General features: G+C 50.3%; 1 protein-coding gene across 27 annotated transcripts in view; it reads left to right on the forward strand.

The window, feature by feature from the left end:
- Window positions 1-19,496, forward strand: part of NTM (neurotrimin) — a 678,721-nt gene that overhangs the window by 564,562 nt on the left and 94,663 nt on the right. The window lies entirely within an intron of this gene.

The raw sequence follows: 19,496 nt of genomic DNA on the forward strand, positions 1-19,496 counted from the left end.
CAGCAGCAGGGCACATACACAGTGCAGTGATGCAGTGACTAGTTGCCCCGGTTAGTCTGGGAGGTTGTTTTGATGTAATGTTGGGGGGGGTGGGTTGCTCTGTGACTTTGTGGCGGGGGAGGGCAGTTACAGATCTTAAGCGCCGGTCCTTAGACAGGATCACAGAGCCACACAGCATGGGATCTGTAACCGTCCTCCCCCTGCCACAAAGTCAAATAGACCTCCCATACACACAGTCCCGATCAGGAGGGGTGACAGGCTCCGTTGAAACAAGCATCCCACCGCAGCGGAGCCTGTCAATCCTTGAGTTTAGAAGCTGCATTCGCATCACAACACTAGACCCGCCCCGCACCACAGTCTGCGTCCCAGTTTTAAAAAATTCCCGCTAAAACAGTATTAAAGAAAACGGTGTGCTTTAACAAAGTAGAACTATTTTTATTTCGACACGTGTGTTGGAGGGGGGGTGAAGGGGGTATGTAACTGGATAGGATAGTCAACATTACCTGGGTAAAGAAACGGGGGCAGGTTTAGCTTCTCAGTACACAAACTATAAAATCACAGGTTACCCTGCTCACTCAGGAACTTTGCTTTCAAAGCCTCCCGGATGCACAGCGCTTCCCGCTGGTCTCTTCTAATCGCCCGGCTGTCTGGCTGTGAGTAATCACCAGCCAGGCTATTTTCCTCAACCTCCCACCCCGCCATAAAGGTCTCCCCCTTGCTCTCACAGAGATTGTGGAGCACACAGCAAGCTGCTATAACAATGGGGATATTGGTTTCGCTGAGATCACAGCGAGTCAGTAAGCTTCTCCATCTCCCCTTGAGACGGCCAAAAGCACACTCCACCACCATTCTGCACTTGCTCAGCCGGTAGTTGAAGAGTTCTTTTTCAGTGTCCAGGGCGCCAGTATAGGGCTTCATGAGCCAGGGCATTAGCGGGTAGGCTGGGTCCCCGAGGATGACTATAGGCATCTCCACATCCCCAACAGTTATTTTGTGGTCCGGGAAGTAAATACCTTGTTGCAGCCGTCTAAACAGACCAGAGTTCCTGAAAACACGAGCGTCATGAACCTTGCCCGGCCATCCCACGTAGATGTTGGTAAAACGTCCCCTGTGGTCCACCAGTGCTTGCAGCACCATGGAAAAGTATCCCTTTCGGTTAATGTACTGGGTGGCCTGGTGGTCCGGTGCCAGGATAGGGATGTGAGTTCCATCTATGGCCCCACCGCAGTTTGGGAATCCCATCGCTGCGAAGCCATCTATGATCGCCTCCACGTTTCCCAGGGTCACTACCTTTGGCAGCAGTACATCAACGATTGCCTTCGCTACTTGCATCACAACAACCCCCACGGTAGATTTGCCCACCCCAAACTGGTTCGCGACTGACCGGTAGCTGTCTGGCGTTGCAAGCTTCCACAGGGCTATGGCCACTCGCTTCTGTACACTCAGTGCAGCTCGCAACCGGGTGTCACTGCGCTTCAGGGCAGGGGACAGCAACTCACAAAGTTCCAGGAAAGTTCCCTTCCGCATGCGAAAGTTTCGCAGCCACTGGGATTCATCCCAGACCTGCAGTACTATGCGGTCCCACCACTCAGTGCTTGTTTCCCGTGCCCAGAATCGCCGTTCCACGGCATCAACATGACCCATTGCCACTGTGATGTCCTCGGCGCTGGGTCGCCTGCTTTCTGACAGGTCTGTGCTACTCTCAGACTTCAGGACATCACCGCGGTGCCGTAGCCTCCTTGCCTGACTTTTCTGCATCTGCCTCAGGGAAACCTTTATGATAAGCTGCGAGACGTTGAGAGCGGCCACAACTGCAGCGATGGTCGCAGCGGGCTCCATGCTCGGAGTACAGTGGCGTCCGCGCTGTCAATGACTGGAAAAGCGCGCGAACTGTTTTCCCGCCGGCGCTTTCAGGGAGGGAGGGCGGGAGTGATGGACGGATGACGACAGTTTCCCAAAAGCACCCTCGACTCATTTTGTTACCCAGAAGGCATTGCCGGCTACACCCAGAATTCCAATGGGCAGAGGGGACTGCGGGAACTGTGGGATAGCTGACCACAGTGCACCGCTTCGAATGTCGACGCTATCACCGTTAGTGTGGACGCACAAAGTCGAATTACTGTCCTTAGTGTGGACACACACGTTCGACTTTGCAATATCGATTACAAAAATTCGATGCAAGTAAAATCGAACTACTCTCGTAGTGTAGACAAGGCCTTAAAACCTCTCCCTCTCCTTGCAGCCGCTGAGGGGTCTTGGATTGTCACTCACTTTTAAGCAGGGACATGAGCATTATCATGCCTCAGTGTCAGCTCCCTTTACAGGAGGGGCAAATTCTGCCCCAGATGTAACTCTAGGCTACTCCAGATTCACACTGGGCGCTCCTTGGAATAGTATTTGGCCCACAGACCCTGTTCTGGGAGCAGCGGCTGGACAGCACAAGCGCACAGCTCCTGGCAGGGGAGTCTGAAGCGCTGGAGCTGTTAATCCAGGCACCACTACACACGGTGAGTGCTTGTCAGCCCCTGAATAGCACAGAGCTTCCCTGCCTTGCGGCTGCCACCTCCACCCACCTGCGAGCCACATGCCAGGCAGTGGTTGACGTGCTGCGTATTGATGCATGAAAAATGCATCACCTCGCCGGTTAGAGGCATGTTTTGTTTCCCAGATGGGAATGGCTGGGTTTTATTAATCAGACAGATGAGGAGCAGGACGCGGGGGTGGAGGGGGGTGGGAAGGAGCAGCAAAAGCCTCTTGTAGCTGCAGGACCATTCATAAGATAGAGTATCCCCTGCCACTGGGGGTAGAGCACTCAGCAACTCCTAGGATCAGGCCTAGGGCTTGCAAACAGCCCCAAACCCTAAGGGGTATTGGGATCATGGAGGGATTTGTGAGAGGCCCATCTCAAACAACGATATAGCTAGTCTGGGGTTGTCACTATTCTTTACTGCCCAGTCTTTGTTCCCCACTATCCTTTACTGCCCAGTCTTTGTCCCCTGTGTTACTTCCTTAGTTGGATTTCACTACGATAAATCCCATAGAATCTTTTGAATTACAGACCCCAGTACAATCCATCCAGCATCTGAAGTTGGATGGAGCCGGTTAATTTCCACAAGGTGTGGAACACCATAATGGATTCACACGGTACAGACAGAATCATGGCATAAATCAGTGAATACACACACACACACACGTCTAGACCCCTAATCTGTAAGGTCTCAAGATCCTATTTGAGCTGAAGGAGAGCTCCCTGAGCCGGCAATGGTAGTAGCCTGCAGAATTTGTCCCCGTGTGTTGCAGCTATGCGTAATGCACTTTGCACTTTGCACATGTAAGCAACCCATGGTCAGGGCCGGCTCCAGGCACCAGCCCACCAAGCTTGGAGGGGGGGTGGCGCGGTGCTCCGGCTCCGGCCGCCGGGGAGAGCGGAGCCCCGGCTGGGCTCTCCGGCCTCCCCCTGGCGCTCTGGCCGCCGGGGAGAGCAGAGCCGCGGTGGGCTCGCCGCCCTCCCTTCGGCACTCTGGCCGCCGGGGAGAGCGGAGCTGCGGCGGGCTCGCCGCCCTCCTCCCGGCGCTCTGGCCGCCGGGGAGAGCGGAGCCGCGGCGGGCTCGCCGCCCTCCTCCCGGCGCTCTGGCCGCCGGGGAGAGTAGAGCCGCGGCGGGCTCGCCGCCCTCCCTCCAGCACTCTGGCCGCCGGGGAGAGCGGAGCCGCGGCAGGCTCTCCACCCTCCTCCCGGGGCTCCGGCCGCCAGTGGAGCCGCGGCAGGCTCGCCGCCCTCCCCCCGGCACTCTGGCCGGTCGGGGAGAGCGGCCTGCGGCCAGTCTCGGTGCCCTCCCCTGCCGCGCTGGGGGGGGGGCACGGGGGACAGCGGGAGGCTTTTTTGCCTGGGGCGGCAAAAAAGCCAGAGCCGGCCCTGCCCATGGTAAACCTGATACCTGTCCACACGGGTTATGAAGCCTGCTCTTAATCACCATCAGTTAATGCCCAATGCAGTTTGCCAGGGGAGGGGGTTGTTGCTGGTAATCAGAGTTGCTCCGTGAACTCCAGCAGTCAGACCCGCCGTCCCCTTTGTGGTATGACTCTTGCTGCTCATCTCACCGTCCGTGCGCTGGGGTGGATTTCTCACATCATCGCGTTGGAGCGGGGCGACTCATCCTGCCCCTTGGTAGGAGTCCCAGTTGCCCGAGTCTCAGGAACTCTGTGTAAATCTATGTATTGGTTTCAGTGGAGCTGCCCTGATTTACGCCGGCGGCGTATCTGATGTCAGTTAAAGCCCTAGGCCTGGCACTCACCTGCAGATGGATGCTTTGCAGAGCCGCACCTTTTTGTGACATTTTAGTGCTAGACTCCTCTCCCAAATGAATCTTGGTCACGACCTATCCACCTCTAGTCCCTTCTGTTCCCATGCCGACAAGTCAATGCTCCTAACTTGGGACCGTCAGTGCACCGACTATTCCAGGTGGCTCCCACACAGCCCGTCCGAACCGCACTTCCAATGTACTCTGCCAATGTATCCCTGACCTTCAGTGTCCCCCGACTGTTCCGTTCCCGGGCTTTTCTACCAATGAATCTTAATTTTGCCCTCCTGTCATCCCTCCCAGTCCAATCCTGCCCCCCTCTCCCTGCCCCCGAGAGGCAGCTGCTAATCGTCCCTTATCTGTGAGCTTTGGATCACTGTGTATGGGTATTTAGGCTCTTACCTTCATTGTAATTCTTTGTTTGTTCTTTAATAAAAAAAATTAAAAAAAACATTGAGCCCCCTAGATACCGGAGTTGGAATCAATGGGACCTGCTGTTTCCTGCATGCCAGTCTGGTGTCGGATCCATCCTGCCAACACAGTCTCCTCTGGGAGTTACATGTTTGAAAACAGTGCAGCAGCCTCATCTCCGATTCCATGTTTTTCTCCATCATTTGCTTTATTAAATATTGATTTTCTGTTGCATTATTAAACCTTAAGTCCTGAGCATAAATTCTGAGCTGATACTTTAATCTGGCTCTCCTCTGGTTCTTCTTTTTGGCCTTTAGAACTGGTTTTCAGGCCAGCTCTCCTGGGGAATCTTTGAGTCAAGTCCAGAGCTTTTTGCAGGAGTTTGGGAGTGTGGGGGAAGAGGAAAGAGCAGAGACCTCTGCTCAGAAGTAGGGTTGCCAACTTTCTAATAACACAAAACCCTCCCTCCTTGGCCCACTCCGCCCCATCCTCACTCACTTTCACGGTGCTGGGGCAGGGGCTTGGGATGCAGGAGGGCTCTGGCTGGGGGTGTGGGCTCTGGGGTGGAGCGGGGGATGATGGGTTCAGGGTGTGGGAGGGAGCTCCAGGCTGGAGCAGGGGGTTGGGGTGAGTAAGGGGGTGAGGGCTCTGGGGTGGGGTCAGGGATGAGACATTTGGGGTGCAGGAGGGGGCTCCGGACTGGAGTTGAGGGGTTTGGAGTCGGGGGGCTCAGGGCTGGGGCAGGGGTCTGGGGTGCAGGAGGGGGTGTGGGCTCCAGGAGGAAGTTTGCGTGCAGGAGGGTGTTCAGGGCTGGGGCAGGGGGTGCAGGCTCCGGCCGGGTGGCGCTTACCTCAGGTGGCTCCAGTTGGCGGCTCTGCGGGGCTAAGGCAGGCTCCCTGCCTACGCTGGCTCCATGCGGTGCCCTGGAAGTGGCCGGCATGTCCAGCTCCTAGGTGCACAGGGGGCCAGGAGGCTGTTTCTGCTCAGGGTCTTCAACTGCAAACCCTATCCTTGTGTGAGGCACCTAAGCCAGATCAGCTGTTTAGGTAGCCCATGTGACCCCCATTTGCTTTTTATTTGCCTGTTTTAGTATTATGGGAGGGACCCAAAAATATTCTGCTTAGGGCCCCCAGTGGGCTAGCACCGGCTCTGAATCCTGACTTGCAGTCTGCTGGAGCGCTGCCCCAGTGCTGTGCTCCAGCTGGCTGCAGGGAGAGGCTCAGTCAGAGCAGGGATCCCTGTGCATGGCCTGAGGGGAGTCTGGCACCAGCCTCCAGCCCAGGAAGGCTCAGGCTGGTAAATCTCCAGCTGCATGGGCGGTGTCACTGCGGCCTGCGGTGATGGGTCCCCGCGGAGTCCTCTCTGCCGGGGTGGACCGGCCCGGCCGCAGGAGGCGCTGTGCAGCACTGGTCGCCTCCCTTCGAGTTACTCTTGACTGTGGCGCTCGCCCTTCATTCTTCGGAGCCAGAAGCAGCAGCCTGGCTGGGGGTAGAAGCCAGAGGCAGTGGTTTGGCCAGAGGGTGAGTGTCTGGGCGGGGGCCTAGGAGCAGGGAACTGCACAGAACCAGCGCAGGAAGGGAGCCTGCCCTAGTGTTGCAGTGCTGCCAACCGGACTTTTAATGGCCTGGTTGGTGGTGCTGACCGGAACCGCTAGGGTCTCTTTTCGACCGGGCGTTCCGGTCGAATCTCGGACACCTGGCAACCCTACACAGAAGTGGTTTGATTTGTTGTGCAGCTGCATCTGCAGCAACATTGGTTGCACTTCAGCGGTTGCAGTTGTGGCGCTCATGGTAGCGCATCCTAGTTTAACTGGTTTGAGATTCGGCAAACGGTCGTCCCGTGATCCACAGTCCCTGGAGGTATTGCACAGTGAGATCCCAGACTGGGTTAGGGCACCAGCCTTTCGCACGTGGAATCCGTGGTTGCAATCCTGTTCAGGTCACAGGTGAAATGAGTTGGGGGGGGTCCTTATCCAAGTCCCCAAGTGATGTTAACCTACATGATGAAACCATCAGCATGATGATAGCAAATCCAGCCCAGCCCAGTAACCCTTGCTCTGGGCAATCTGAGCTTGAGCCTTCTTGTTCCCTGTGGTTAGCAGAAGCCTGAGCGTGGTATGGGAGTGGCAAATGGGCTGTGTGACGGCAATTACTAACAGTAGATCCTGGAAGGGTAGAGGGGATGGGGAATACCAAGGATGAGCACAAGATGAGCAGCAGAGATCCTGACATGATCCCCATCTTGACTCCGTTGGATAGACGTTAGTTGCAGTGCCAGAGAGGACTTGTCAGACCAATCCTTTATGCAATTGCTTCTTCTGACCTCACAAGATGGGTCTCTCTGCTCCCTTTTCCTTCCATTTAGCACTAGCCTCTTCTCTGTCCTGCCACTGCTCCTAACGCAAGAGCCTTCTCCTTTGCCACTCCACCTTCCAGCCTCTCTGGCTCTTTTCTAACCTCATTGGAAACTGTGGCAGCAGGTTCACAGATAATCGCCAGCTATTTCTGGTGATACAAAGTAGCTGTGAACCCGTTTCAAGCTGTGTTTTCAGTTTACCACAGCAGTGCAAAACAGCCAGAGCCGGACTGCAAAACGTGGTCTGTCCGGTGGATCTGTTAGATTTCCTGGGACACCACACTTATCCAGTGTTTGGGCTACAGGATCAAGCTCTAGTGTTATTGTGAAACTGGGAAATATCTGTATTATTTTTGACTGGCGAAGGTGCATGCCTCTGTGTGCTTGTGTATCGGGGGTTACTTGCTAGTGAGCTAAAGAAACCAAGTAGGAAAAATAAAACAATTGCACAGATAGAAATCTTAGCGGAATCGGTGGGAATGCTGTTCATTGGGGAATGCCCCCTACCTGACTCCAGACAGGCTGAGAATGGTTTCCTCTTCCCAAGACGGCGGCCATGTCTACACTAGGGAGCTTTTACCTGCCCTGGAAGAATGGTGAGCTACACTGGCAAAGCACTCCTAGTGTGGATCTAGGTACACTGGCAAAACTGTGCTTTGTACCAGTATAGTAACTCCCTCCCCTCTCCGCCCATGAGTGAAACAAGTTATGCCAGTAGATCAGCTTTGCCAGTATAGCTGCATCTGCTCTAGGGTCAGTCAGGAATCACAACTCTTCACCCCCCTGACTAGGGTGACCAGGTGTCCCAATTTTATAGGGACAGTCCCGATTTGGGGGTCTTTTTCTTATATAGGCTCCTATTACCCCCCCATCCCCGTCCCGATTTTTCACACTTGCTGTCTGGTCACCCTACCCCTGACCAACAGAGCTAGACACAGCCTAAGTCTAGGATCAGAAGGAGAATCTGAAACACTACAAGACCCTGGGCCTAGAACGTGTCTGTGAGAGCAGAGAGGCAGGCACAGAGACAGGGAGAACTTGCTGCAAACAGGACAGTGACCAAGCTAGCCGGCCCGAGGGAAACTTACAAACCGGCAAGGAAAGACCGAGGGTAGGAAAGACCCACGTGTAGGGGCCTTGTATTAATTTTAGTCTTTCCCCTGCATGCTTTGCATCTCTGAGTCAGTGAATAAATAATGCTTTGTTTGGAAGATCCTGTCTTTGCGTCATTTTGATCAGCCGCTGGACACCTTTAAATGCTGCTCTTGGGCTAGTTTGGGCATAATAGTGGCTTAACCCACCTCCCCCCTACCCCCCCCCCCAGCTCCAAATATGCCAGAAGTTAGAGTTTGCCAAAAGATCAGCTCAAGCAAGAGGGCTCTGATTGGCTGGAACCCTGCCTGCTATTGGCTGGAGAAGTTCCTGGAACGGAAGAGAGCTGAGCACATGGACACTGGCAAGCACCCGATAGTCAAGGTAGATTGCACTGACTGGGTTCTGATCACCTTCCCCTTCCTATCTGAGAGCTGCATGCGAAGAGCTAGTGCCAAAGCCCGACGCTGCCAGAAACCAGGTGTCTGAACATGTCTGAGGAGCCAAGAAAAACCTGTGGCCAAAAGCAAAAAAAATAAAAATAAAATAAAACCAGGGCCATAACAGTGGCAATAATAAAACTGGTGGTAAGAGCTTGCAGGCTGCCTTCACACTTCCGTCCAAATGTCACATACTAGGCTGCACGGAATCCATGCCAGGCAAGCTACACTCAGAGCGGAGATTCCAAACCAGGCTCCCAGCGCTGGGAAAGAGTCAGCGCGAGAAACAGATGTAAACCCAGTGATGGAGATAAAGGAGAGGCCAAGGTAACATCTGTCCATTCCTCACCGCGATCCAACCCCCGTGAACTCCCCAGAATCCCATTTTGGACACAAAGACTTAGGAAGGATTTAGTAATCCGTCCAGGCCTGAGCACTGCGCTGGGTCGTTGCCGTTGTGAGATAGAAAATGATCATTGGTTTGTGGAGAAAAAAATGGATATTTTCCACAATTTTTGGAGGGTGCAGGAGGTTTCAAAGAAAATCTCAAACTGAAAACTTTTTGGGAGGAGGGATCTGAAAAAAATTAATATTTTTCAGTTAGATTTCTTTTTCTTGTTTCCCCCTTTTTCTAATGCCAAAACGAAAAAGGTAAAAAAGAAAATGGGAAGGAAAAGAGAAAAAGGAGGAGAAAAGAGGGCAATCCTCCCCAAAACCAACAAAAAAATGTTGTTTCTAAAATCAAAAAACATTTTGATATTTTGGGAGCGGGGAGGGAGGGGGGCAGAGTCTCTGATTTTTCATTGCAAACCAGGAAATCGTGAGCTTCACAAATATTGTCGCAAAAAACCAAAGCCATTTTTCACTGGAAATTGATTTCAAATGAAACATTTTGACCAGCTCTAAATAACAGCAGTGTCCTCTGCAGTGGAGAACACTGGAAAATCGCACTGCTGCAGTGACCTGCAGGGAGATGGGTGCATGCAGTTGCAAGATTTTCACCACTGGCCGGCTGCTTTTAGTTCAGCAGTGACACAAGCTTTTAGGCCTGACTCTCCTTTCTTTACCCCCATTTAGCTGATTTCTGGTGTACAACTGGAGTAAGACAGTGGGCGATCCAGGCCCTTTATTGCCAATGGCAGCTTACTGGCCTGGATATAATGAATTTTGGTGGGTCTCTGTCCACATCCTAGTTGGACAAACATCCACATCATAAAACCCACCACAGCAGTTAACTGCTCTGATTTGCCTGGAGGACCATCCTTGTTCTGGACAGGCTTCGGGGTCAGTAAAGATGATCATCTGCCTTCCCTTTTCCAACTTCCCCATCCCACAGCTTGCACCCAGTCTGCCTGATCAGCACCTCTTCCTGTGCACACACGTCTCTTCGCCGGTGGGATTTATTTTTTCTAGTGTTTTTCTTTCCTTTCCATTCTTTTTGGCCAACTTTGTCTGAAATATTATTTTTTGCTCCTTCGGTAGCAGGGCTGTATAATTGATGGGCCTCGCCAGGCTCTCAGAGCTAAACATTAAACTTTCCCTTGCCTTGGCTCCAACACAGAGTTCATTACTTTTTGAAAAGCTTCATGCCTGTTTGTGCTCAGCCGAGAGTTGTTCTGGAAAGGAGGGAGGATTTTGTCAGGCAGAGAGAGGAGATTGAAGTCGAGCTCAGCGAGGACACTGTTGTCATCAAAATCTGAGCTCTCTTTCTTTTCGCTAAAGGTCCCATGGTAACAGAGCCTCTTCTGTGGAACTGAAATACTGACACACTGTTGAGCCGGGGGAGCAAAAACCTGGGGCTTCCTAACTAAAGCACAGCAAAGGGACGTGCCGGATTTCAGGCCAGGGGAGGGTGCTGCTTTGCAAATAGCTTGTAAGGAAAAATGCCCACAGCCCAGCGCTGCTCCTGGAGGACCGGGCAGTGCACTACATCTGTGATGTATTAAATACCTGGGTGGAATCATTTTCTATGACAGAGTGGGAGCGATGGCATTGCCTACTACAGCCTGGCACAGCGCTGGCAGGGCCTGGGCAAGTGTTTCCCTCACAGCTCTGCCAGTGCATCTGTATCCAACCTCCCTGCTACTGCAGTCTTGACTAGAGCGGAGTCAATACGGGCTTTTTTGGTTCGGTGGTTGAACGACTATCTTGATATTTTTGTTTTCGGGAGGGAGGTTGGGGCTGAAACGATTCGCCGACTTCAATCCAAATTTGAAAATGGTTTCAGTACCCTGAAAAAAAATCACATTTTTTGGCAGAATTATTATTCACTGGGGGAAAAAACTCTTCCAGCTCTAGTCTTGACCTCCAGTGAAGTGCTGCCAATGCACTCTGATCCCGATCTTCTGCTGTCTCTGTCCTGTAGCCATGTGGTCATTTAGGGCCCTCTGCAAACATATACCAGAGAACAGGCTGAAATCAACAAATTCATTCTCCCTTGCAGCATGGGCAGGATTTAAACCCAGGTCTCCAGAAGTGAAAGGCTAGTTCACTAACCAACTGTACCCCTTAACTTCCCCTTCCTGCCCTTTTTACTTCTGGCCTGGGCTACTTAAACCCTAGGCTTATAACAAAGTTACCTATGCACCTAAGCCCCACCCCTGCCAGTGCAACCGTACGTGTCCTGGAACGGGGCACGGGTGCTATTTAGCCTGACCAACAAGGGTCTGTGTCTTAAAGGCACAGTGCACCCCTAAATACCCTGCCTGCTTTCGTTCTGATGATGAAAGTGACATGACAAAAGCCAGGAGGGGCTGGATTTGGTCAGTAACTGTCTGGAAATGTATTTGAACCATGGGGACCATTTTATTTTTAAGCATCTGTAGGCCCCTGCTGGAGAGATGAAATTTTCCTTTGTTTCCCCCCACCCAGTTCCTCCTGATAGCTTCCTCTCCTGCTTCTGTGGCTTTTCAGCATTTAAAACACAGCAAGGCTGAGGTGATTACAAGGATTTGAGATGCTGTGACACTTTCCTGCCAAAAAGTAATTGATTTATTAAAGACATTACAATGCATGCATGGCTCAACATAAGAGGTTCCTTTGAACTCACTTGGTATAAAATCCTAATGGGTGCCGTTTGCTTTCAGCAGGATGGACGGAACAATTCTGTGTCTCCCCCGTCCCCCTCGCACGTTCCAACCCAGTTCCCTTTGACTAGCACAAGTAAATATCACAGCTCGAGGACTCCAGTCCAATGGCCACAGTGTGATCCAATTTAATAGCATTTAACAATTCAAAGTGATTGTTAGCCGAGTGGAAATGTATGATTTCACACTCAGCCTGCCTGGAGGAGGAACGGGGGGAAAAATAAGCCAGGACGAGGGGAACAGACACAAATGGACTAGATAAAAAATAATAGAATACAACTTAATTAAAGAGACCCGAGCCAAGTTAAAAGCGGTAATGATTTATAATCAGGGAACGCCCGGGTTTAAAACAAGAAGGGGAAAGGGAAGAAGAAGAAAAAGGAAATGCAGTGTAAACCGTCTGCAGAATGATTAAATGGATCAGTTGGGAGGAATAGGGGATAAGAATGGGGTGGGGGCCGAGGAATAACTCTTCTAAGAAAAACAGAGGCAAATGAAGGAGACATGTTGCAGCTGCTAAGGTGGGGTATAAGAAAGACAAGGGATGTCTTTAGGGAAAATAATTGCTAGATGTTTTTCAGGGGTTCTCAAAGGTGAGAGGATAACCAAGTAGAAAGCTAGAGGGTTTCAATGGGAAACGGAAGGTGCAGGCCTTGTGTAAAAGTCCCGAAAATGATAACCTACATGCACACACATCATGGGCAGGCTGGTAGTACCTTCTATTGTAAGATTGCATGAACCTTCGCCACTCTAGGACCTGGTTTTCAGATGTTTATAACTTTGCCAGATTTTAACCATTTGGGGTGAAATTTTCCACGCAGCCTCACTTCTGCCCATTTGGACTTGTGCAGTATGCTTAGGGTGACCAGATGTCCCGATTTTATAGGGACAGTCCCTATATTTGGGGCTTTGTCTTATATAAGTACCTATTACCCTCCTCCCCCCACCACCCCTGTCCCGATTTTTCACACTTGCTGTCTGGTCACCCTAAGTATGCTGCAGTTTTTAAATAACATGATCACAGACTATTTTTTCCACAGAACCTCTGCCTCATTCAGTGCACAGGATGGACCTGCTCAGGGTTGTGTAGTGAAGGAGGCTGTTACCTGTGGGACTCAAGTCTCATTTGTTGAAGAAGTTAGAAGGTGTGTAGTGAATGCAGTTGGGGACTGCAGGGAGTAATCAACAAAGGAAGTTCAAAGGAGCAAAGGATGGCATGCTGGTTAAGGCAGTTGAACGCTGCCCTGGGGAAATGGATTCTATCCCTGCCTCTGCCACAGTGCTCCTAGGTGATGTTGGGCAAGTCACTTAAACTTGGTTACTAATTGTGTGTTCCTTATTTTCTGGGAGCCTGATTTGAGACCCTGCAGTCCGATTTGAAGAAGGGCTGCACGCTTACAACTGCAACTGAAGTCATGGGAGCTGTGCTTTGAATATATTAAGCGATATATAACGCTACAGACTGTGAAAAATCATGTCCTACATGTCTCAAATTGGACACCCATATTTAGCCGATACTTATGACCTATGGGTATATCTACGTATAAAATCCAGAACTGTTACGTTAAAAGAAAGTTGCAAAGTCAAGCAATCAGAAGTTAGGAAATGCCAGAATGGATTTTGCCTGTGCAACCTTAATTCGGCCCGCTTATGCATATGCATGATGGTACAATCTTTAATTTCATGAATATCTATTACTTTTCTCTACAGGAGCGCTGCCTCATTCAGTGTACAGGATGGTTGGGGCTCAGGGAATAAATCATGGGCAAAATCAGATTTTTCCCTAACCTTGTTCTCAGAAACAGCAGAACAGTTTCTGCTGAAACTTAAAAACAAAAACAACACAGGCTGTGGCAGACATCGGCATGGAAAATGTCAGCCCAAATGGCTTAAGTCTGGCAAAATTATCAGCAACTGAAAACAGGGTTTTATAATAGAAAATGTTAGGCAACCTTAAGTATAGGTATCTCTGCCTACACTGCTTGTAATACACACCTATTTAGGGTGACCAGATGTCCCGTTTTTAAAGGGACAGTCACATTTTGGGGGACTTTTTCTTATATAGGTGCCTATTATCCTCCACCCATCCTGTTTTTTCACAGTTGCTATCTGGTCACCCTACACCTATCTGACTATTATATAGCCTTCTATAACTTATGCCGGGGCTGCTCCAAATCAGGAATTCACAAAGGTGGTGTAAAGTCACTTTTGCCCCCAAATTCTCTGTGGACTGTGTCTTCTGTTACTCATCTCTGAGGGGTCACAAGGCAGAAATTCGCCCCTAACAGTGTGTGTTTGTTTTATTTTCTATTCATTACTTTGTGGTTGTTGGATTGGTGCCCTGGGTTACTTATGTATAGCTCTTGTGAAGTTTGCATGATCAATTGTTGATTCATGTTTGATCAAGGTGCCTTGAGATCCTTGGCTGGCAGGTGCTGCCAGAGTTCAGTTTATGGATAACATGCCAGGACTTCAGTTCTGTTTGAAACATACCTCATAGTCCCTGATCCCGTTGGTGGAAATGGGCCCTTCCTTTACAAAGCGGAGTGGGGAGGGAAACGGAAAGAGGACTCCAGGAACCCTCGGCGGCTCTCAGCCATGTGGATCCATAGAGATTATGGGAGCTTTGTGTGGGAGCAGGAATGGATGAAGGGAGGCTAGTTTTAAAAGCAGCAGAGATCAGGGAAGGCATAGCCTTGGAACAAGGAAGCATTGGAGAGGGCTTTAAGAGAGCATGGGGAGGGAGATGACCAGGGCAAGTATTGGTGGAGATGTGGCCCAGGGTGAGAAGGAGCAGACTGGGGAGCCTTTTAGAAGACAGGCTCGCTTCAGCAGGAGTGATGGAAAGATTGGTATGTCTGGTGTGAGGAGGCCTGGCCCCATGGGGAGTGTGTGTGGGGGCCGCGGGACAACGCATCCGAGCAGTATCTTCTGGGACATAAACCACCCAAAGTGCCAGCCACGTGGCAGGAAGACAGACAGATCTCAGGGGCCACGGATGTTCAGCAGCTCTGTCAATGCTGCCTCTCGGTCACTGCTTCATGTGGAGGGAATACGGATGCCTTTTGCCTGGCAACAGAGATAGGAAAACAGCAAGTGAAGAGCTGTGGTCCTCTGCCAAAGCTTAAAGGGGACAGAAAATTGGGGGTGATCCTCTGTCACTCCTGGGCAGCTGTGAGGTGGAGTGCGGGGTATGCACGGGTAGACTGTAAGGTCTCTGTCAACGTACAGAGCCTGCATTGCAGCCCCTCTGAATTCAGCCCAAAGGGATGAGTCACTGTGGGATTTGGTCCCTACTGTGTGTTTTGTATCAAGTTGCTTTACAAAAAAACACAAAAACCCCCACATGTGGATTTTTAAGGCTCTGTCCCCAACACCTGGGCGATGCTGCATTTGAGACAACCCCCCAGTTTTCCAGCGACTCTCCTCACTGTGGGGATGATTGACTTGCCTCGGAATGTCCCGGATCCTCACTTTGCAGGACAGTTTATAGTGAAAAGTGGGCCTATGTCACAAAGGTCAGGAAGGGTGGTGGTGATGACCCTGTGTTAATTGTCTGGCTGTGCGACACATTGGGCAGTGGCACGGTCTGCAGAATAGTGCCCTCGACTGGGAGTCAGGAGGATCATTCCCAGCTGTGCCACTGACCTGCTGGGTAACCTTGGACAAGTCCCCCTTCTCTGTACTTCAGTTTCCCTAGCTGTAACATAAGGGAATTAGTGCCACCCTTTGAAAAGTGCTTTGAGACCTGTCTACAGATGATAATGCTTCCCATGCAAGGATCTCAAAGTGATAATGAATGAGTAATAAATCAGGTCTCTCAACACCCCCAGTGAGTTGGTCAATATAGTTATCCTCAATTAGAACATAAGAACATAAGAAAGGCCGTACCGGGTCAGACCAAAGGTCCATCTAGCCCAGTATCCTGTTTACCAACAGTGGCCAATGCCAGGTGCCCCAGAGGGAGTGAACCTAACAGGCAATGATCAAGTGATCTCTCTCCTGCCATCCATCTCTACCCTCTGACAGACAGAGGCTAGGGACACCATTCCTTACCCGTCCTGGCTAATAGCCATTAATGGACTTAACCACCACGAATTTATCCAGTTCTCTTTTAAACTCTGTTATAGTCCTAGCCTTCACAACCTCCTCAGGTAAGGAGTTCCACAAGTTGACTGTGCGCTGCGTGAAGAACTTCCTTTTATTTGTTTTAAACCTGCTGCCTATTAATTTCATTTGATGACCCCTAGTTCTTGTATTATGGGAATAAGTAAATAACTTTACCTTATCCACTTTCTCCACATCACTCATGATTTTATATACCTCTATCATATCCCCACTTAGTCTCCTCTTTTCCAACCTGAAGAGTCCTAGCCTCTTTAATCTCTCCTCATATGGGACCCATTCCAAACCCTTAATCATTTTAGTTGCCCTTTTCTGAACCTTTTCTAGTGCCAGTATATCTTTTTTGAGATGAAGGGCCACATCTGTACGCAGTATTCGAGTTGTGGGCGTACCATCGATTTAGAAAATGGGGAAAGTGACTTGCCTAGTCTCTGGTAGATCCGGGTCTAGAACTTGGCTCTCTGGACTCACAAGATCTTGCTTTAACCACTAGATAATGCTCCTTCTCTTGTGTTCAATGATTCTTTTTCTTTCCCAATGAAAAGATCCCCACCAAATGGCCCTGGATGGAGATATGGCTGGTCTGTCTCTCCCATATAAAGCAACACTGCTATGTATTTTAGACATGCTGATGAAAGAGTCTAATAGCTTCAGATTAATGCATTCATTCCCAATCAATTGAGGGGCTCATTACACTTCTCAGACACCGCCTCGCCTCTGCTAAATCGGCCTGGGGTAATGAGCCATTCAGCCGCTGCTATGCAGTGCTGCTGTCCCGAAGATGGGGGGAGAGAGTGAGCGGCTGACGCTAAGAAAAAACAAACAATGGGATGGAGGGGGGGCAGGGTGTCCTTAAGGAGCACTGGGGGATGCTACTCCCAGCTCCTCCAGGGCAAAGGTAGGATTCACTGTAAATAAGACATCAGCGCTTCATTTGGGTGAGATGCAGATACGCAGGCAGCTGAGAAGAGCCTGATATCAACTGTTTGCAGGCCTCTCTAGTAGCAGACACCGCGCAGGGGGGTGAGTGCATCAATCTGTGAGTGCAACAGTCTCCAGCCGAGAGAGACGACCGTACCAAAACCACTGGCTGCGCACAAAGTGACTCCTGTACCTTTCTGCTTGTCTGATAAATGCCCAACCTGAATAGAAATCACACCATGTAAGACTGGGGCTTGGACAGACAGCTGCAGAGTCAGCAAAGAGCGGCTAAGGAGCCGCACTATCTCCATCCTGCGATTACAAGAAGAGGGATATGCCAGGATAATGGATCTCGACAGAGATGTTTGTTCTTCATTATAAGCTTAGAAAAGATGTGATTGGTAGGTAAGTAGATGAAAGATATAACAGGTATGCAGATCTAGTATGTGGAGAGAGAGAGATGGTAGGTAGATATTTAGATAGAAATGGAAATTAAGTCAAAACTTTGGCTTTTCCGTTGTTTTCACATTAAAACCATGAATCTCCCTGGCTTTTGACCATCAGTTGACCAGCATTTGTTCACATCTCCCACATCTTTCAGCAATCCTGGCCCGAGTCTCACATGTTTTCCCCAGCACATTCTGTCCAGCTCTTCGAATTAGCTTAGCATCATTGTGGAAAGCGTAACAATAAACACGTATTCTGTGCTTGAGTCAGAGGAAGAACATGAATGAGAGAGAGAGCGAGCACGGAGCGATAAGAGCGAACATGCAAGAGCAGAGTGTGTGCTTAATGGAGAGGAGATTTATTTCTCTCTGGGTCTCTTTAAGCCTCTAGATAGATCATAAAAAACACAACCAACTCCCCAAAAATAGCCACATGTAATTTTAAGGGCATCATTTTAACCAGTACTTCACATAAGAACATACATAAGAACGGCCGTACCGGGTCAGACCAAAGGTCCATCTAGCCCAGTATCCTGTCTACCAACAGTGGCCAATGCCAGGTACCCCAGAGGGAGTGGACCTAACAGGCAATGATCAAGTGACCTCTCTCCTGCCATCCATCTCCATCCTCTGACAAACAGAGGCTAGGGACACCATTCCTTACCCATCCTGGCTAATAGCCATTAATGGACTTAACCACCATGAATTTATCCAGTTCTCTTTTAAACACTGTTATAGGCATTAAACGCTGTTATAGTCACATAAGACTCCTACCCTATATTCATTGAAGATGCTAGCTACATTAGAGCCTCTTATTTATCCTTGGAAGGGATGTCTTCATTCTTTAGTTTCATACAGGTTCTTTTTACAAGTGATATGGGGCAGGGACAGTTCAGCCCTCTATGTGTCCCTCTGAAGAAGCCCAGTGGCTTTCTAATTCCTGGGGGACAAACAGCAGCAGAAGAGGCTAATGGTCCATAGATGAATGTGAGCGTGATGCTTGTGGCTCATTTCTTGAGATCATCTCTCCAGGTGCTTGGTCGAGTGGTGAGGGCAGGTGACTGGGAGTCGGGTCTCCTTGATTCTGTTCCGTTACTGCGTGACTGTGGGCAAGTCGCTTTTAACCTCAGGACATGCTGAGGGAGGGGAGCTGAGTTCACTAGGCTCCTCAGGCTCCAGCAGGAGGCCCTATGTCTTTCATGAGGTCCCTCCCCTGAAAGAGTTTCCTCCAAATATGCCTATTGCCCCATGCTGCCGGCTTCCCAGCTGCCAGTAAGCCCAGAGCCTTCTGCTCTGCCTCTCCCTGGCTGATTCCCAGCCAGAGAAGGCAGTCAGAAGCCAGCAGGTTGAGAGGGGAAGAGATAGGGCTGGTCAAGGTGGGCTGCTTCCCTCAGGGCAGAAATCTTCTCTGACAAGAAGGTAACCCTAGAGCCATCCAAGCAAACAGGCCAGTCCTCAAGATATAAGAACCTGGGATGGAATCCTGGCTCCATTGAACTCTCTGGGAGTTTTGCCATTGAATTTAATGGGGTCAGGATTTCACCCCAGAGTTGCTGAGTACCCATAACTCCCTGTTGTCGTTAATGGGAGTTAGCAATAGCACTCAGGGTCAGGCCCTAAACTAAACACCCTAAGGCTGGACCTCTCGGAGCCTCACTCTGGCTATCTGCAAAATGGAGCAGCTAGTAATAACACCTACCACATTGACTTCTGTTTGTGGTGCTTATCCAGCCCATTACTGCAATATCTGGGCATGTATTATCTTTGCAATACCCCATGAGGCAGGGTCATGCTCTTGCTGCCATTGCAGAGATGGGCAACTGAGGCAAAGAAAAGCTAAGTGACTTGCCCAAGATCACAGTGGGAAATCAGTGGCAGAGCAAGGAACTGAACCCAAGTCTCCAGCTAGTGGCCTAAACATTGGGTCATTCAGTCCCTGCCACTGACTGACACGGTTAATGTCTGTGAAGGGGTTTTGCTGTGAAGGGGAGGGTCAAATCATGATCACCATTCCCCACCATTGCCCTCTGGAATAGGCAGCCAAATCCTTTTTCATTCCTGGCGCCCACCCTGAGATGAGAAGCCGCCAGCTGCAGCAGCTGGTGTCCGACAATCACCAGGATCCCAGCAGACTTGCTCCCGCCTGGAGCAAGACGTCGAGGAAAGGGGACAAGGGGAATGGGAAATGGGAGAGAGCTATTGTCAAATCCCCAGCTTGCCCTTTCCGATCTAAAGTTCACTTGTAATATTTTTCTTGACTCGGGTTGCTAATGCATTTTGTTCTCCTGAGTGCGCTGGGCCCGACTTTCTGCGCAGCCTTTA

This window comes from Chrysemys picta, chromosome 16 (assembly GCF_011386835.1).
Source record: "Chrysemys picta bellii isolate R12L10 chromosome 16, ASM1138683v2, whole genome shotgun sequence".
NCBI classification, from domain to species: domain Eukaryota; kingdom Metazoa; phylum Chordata; order Testudines; family Emydidae; genus Chrysemys; species Chrysemys picta.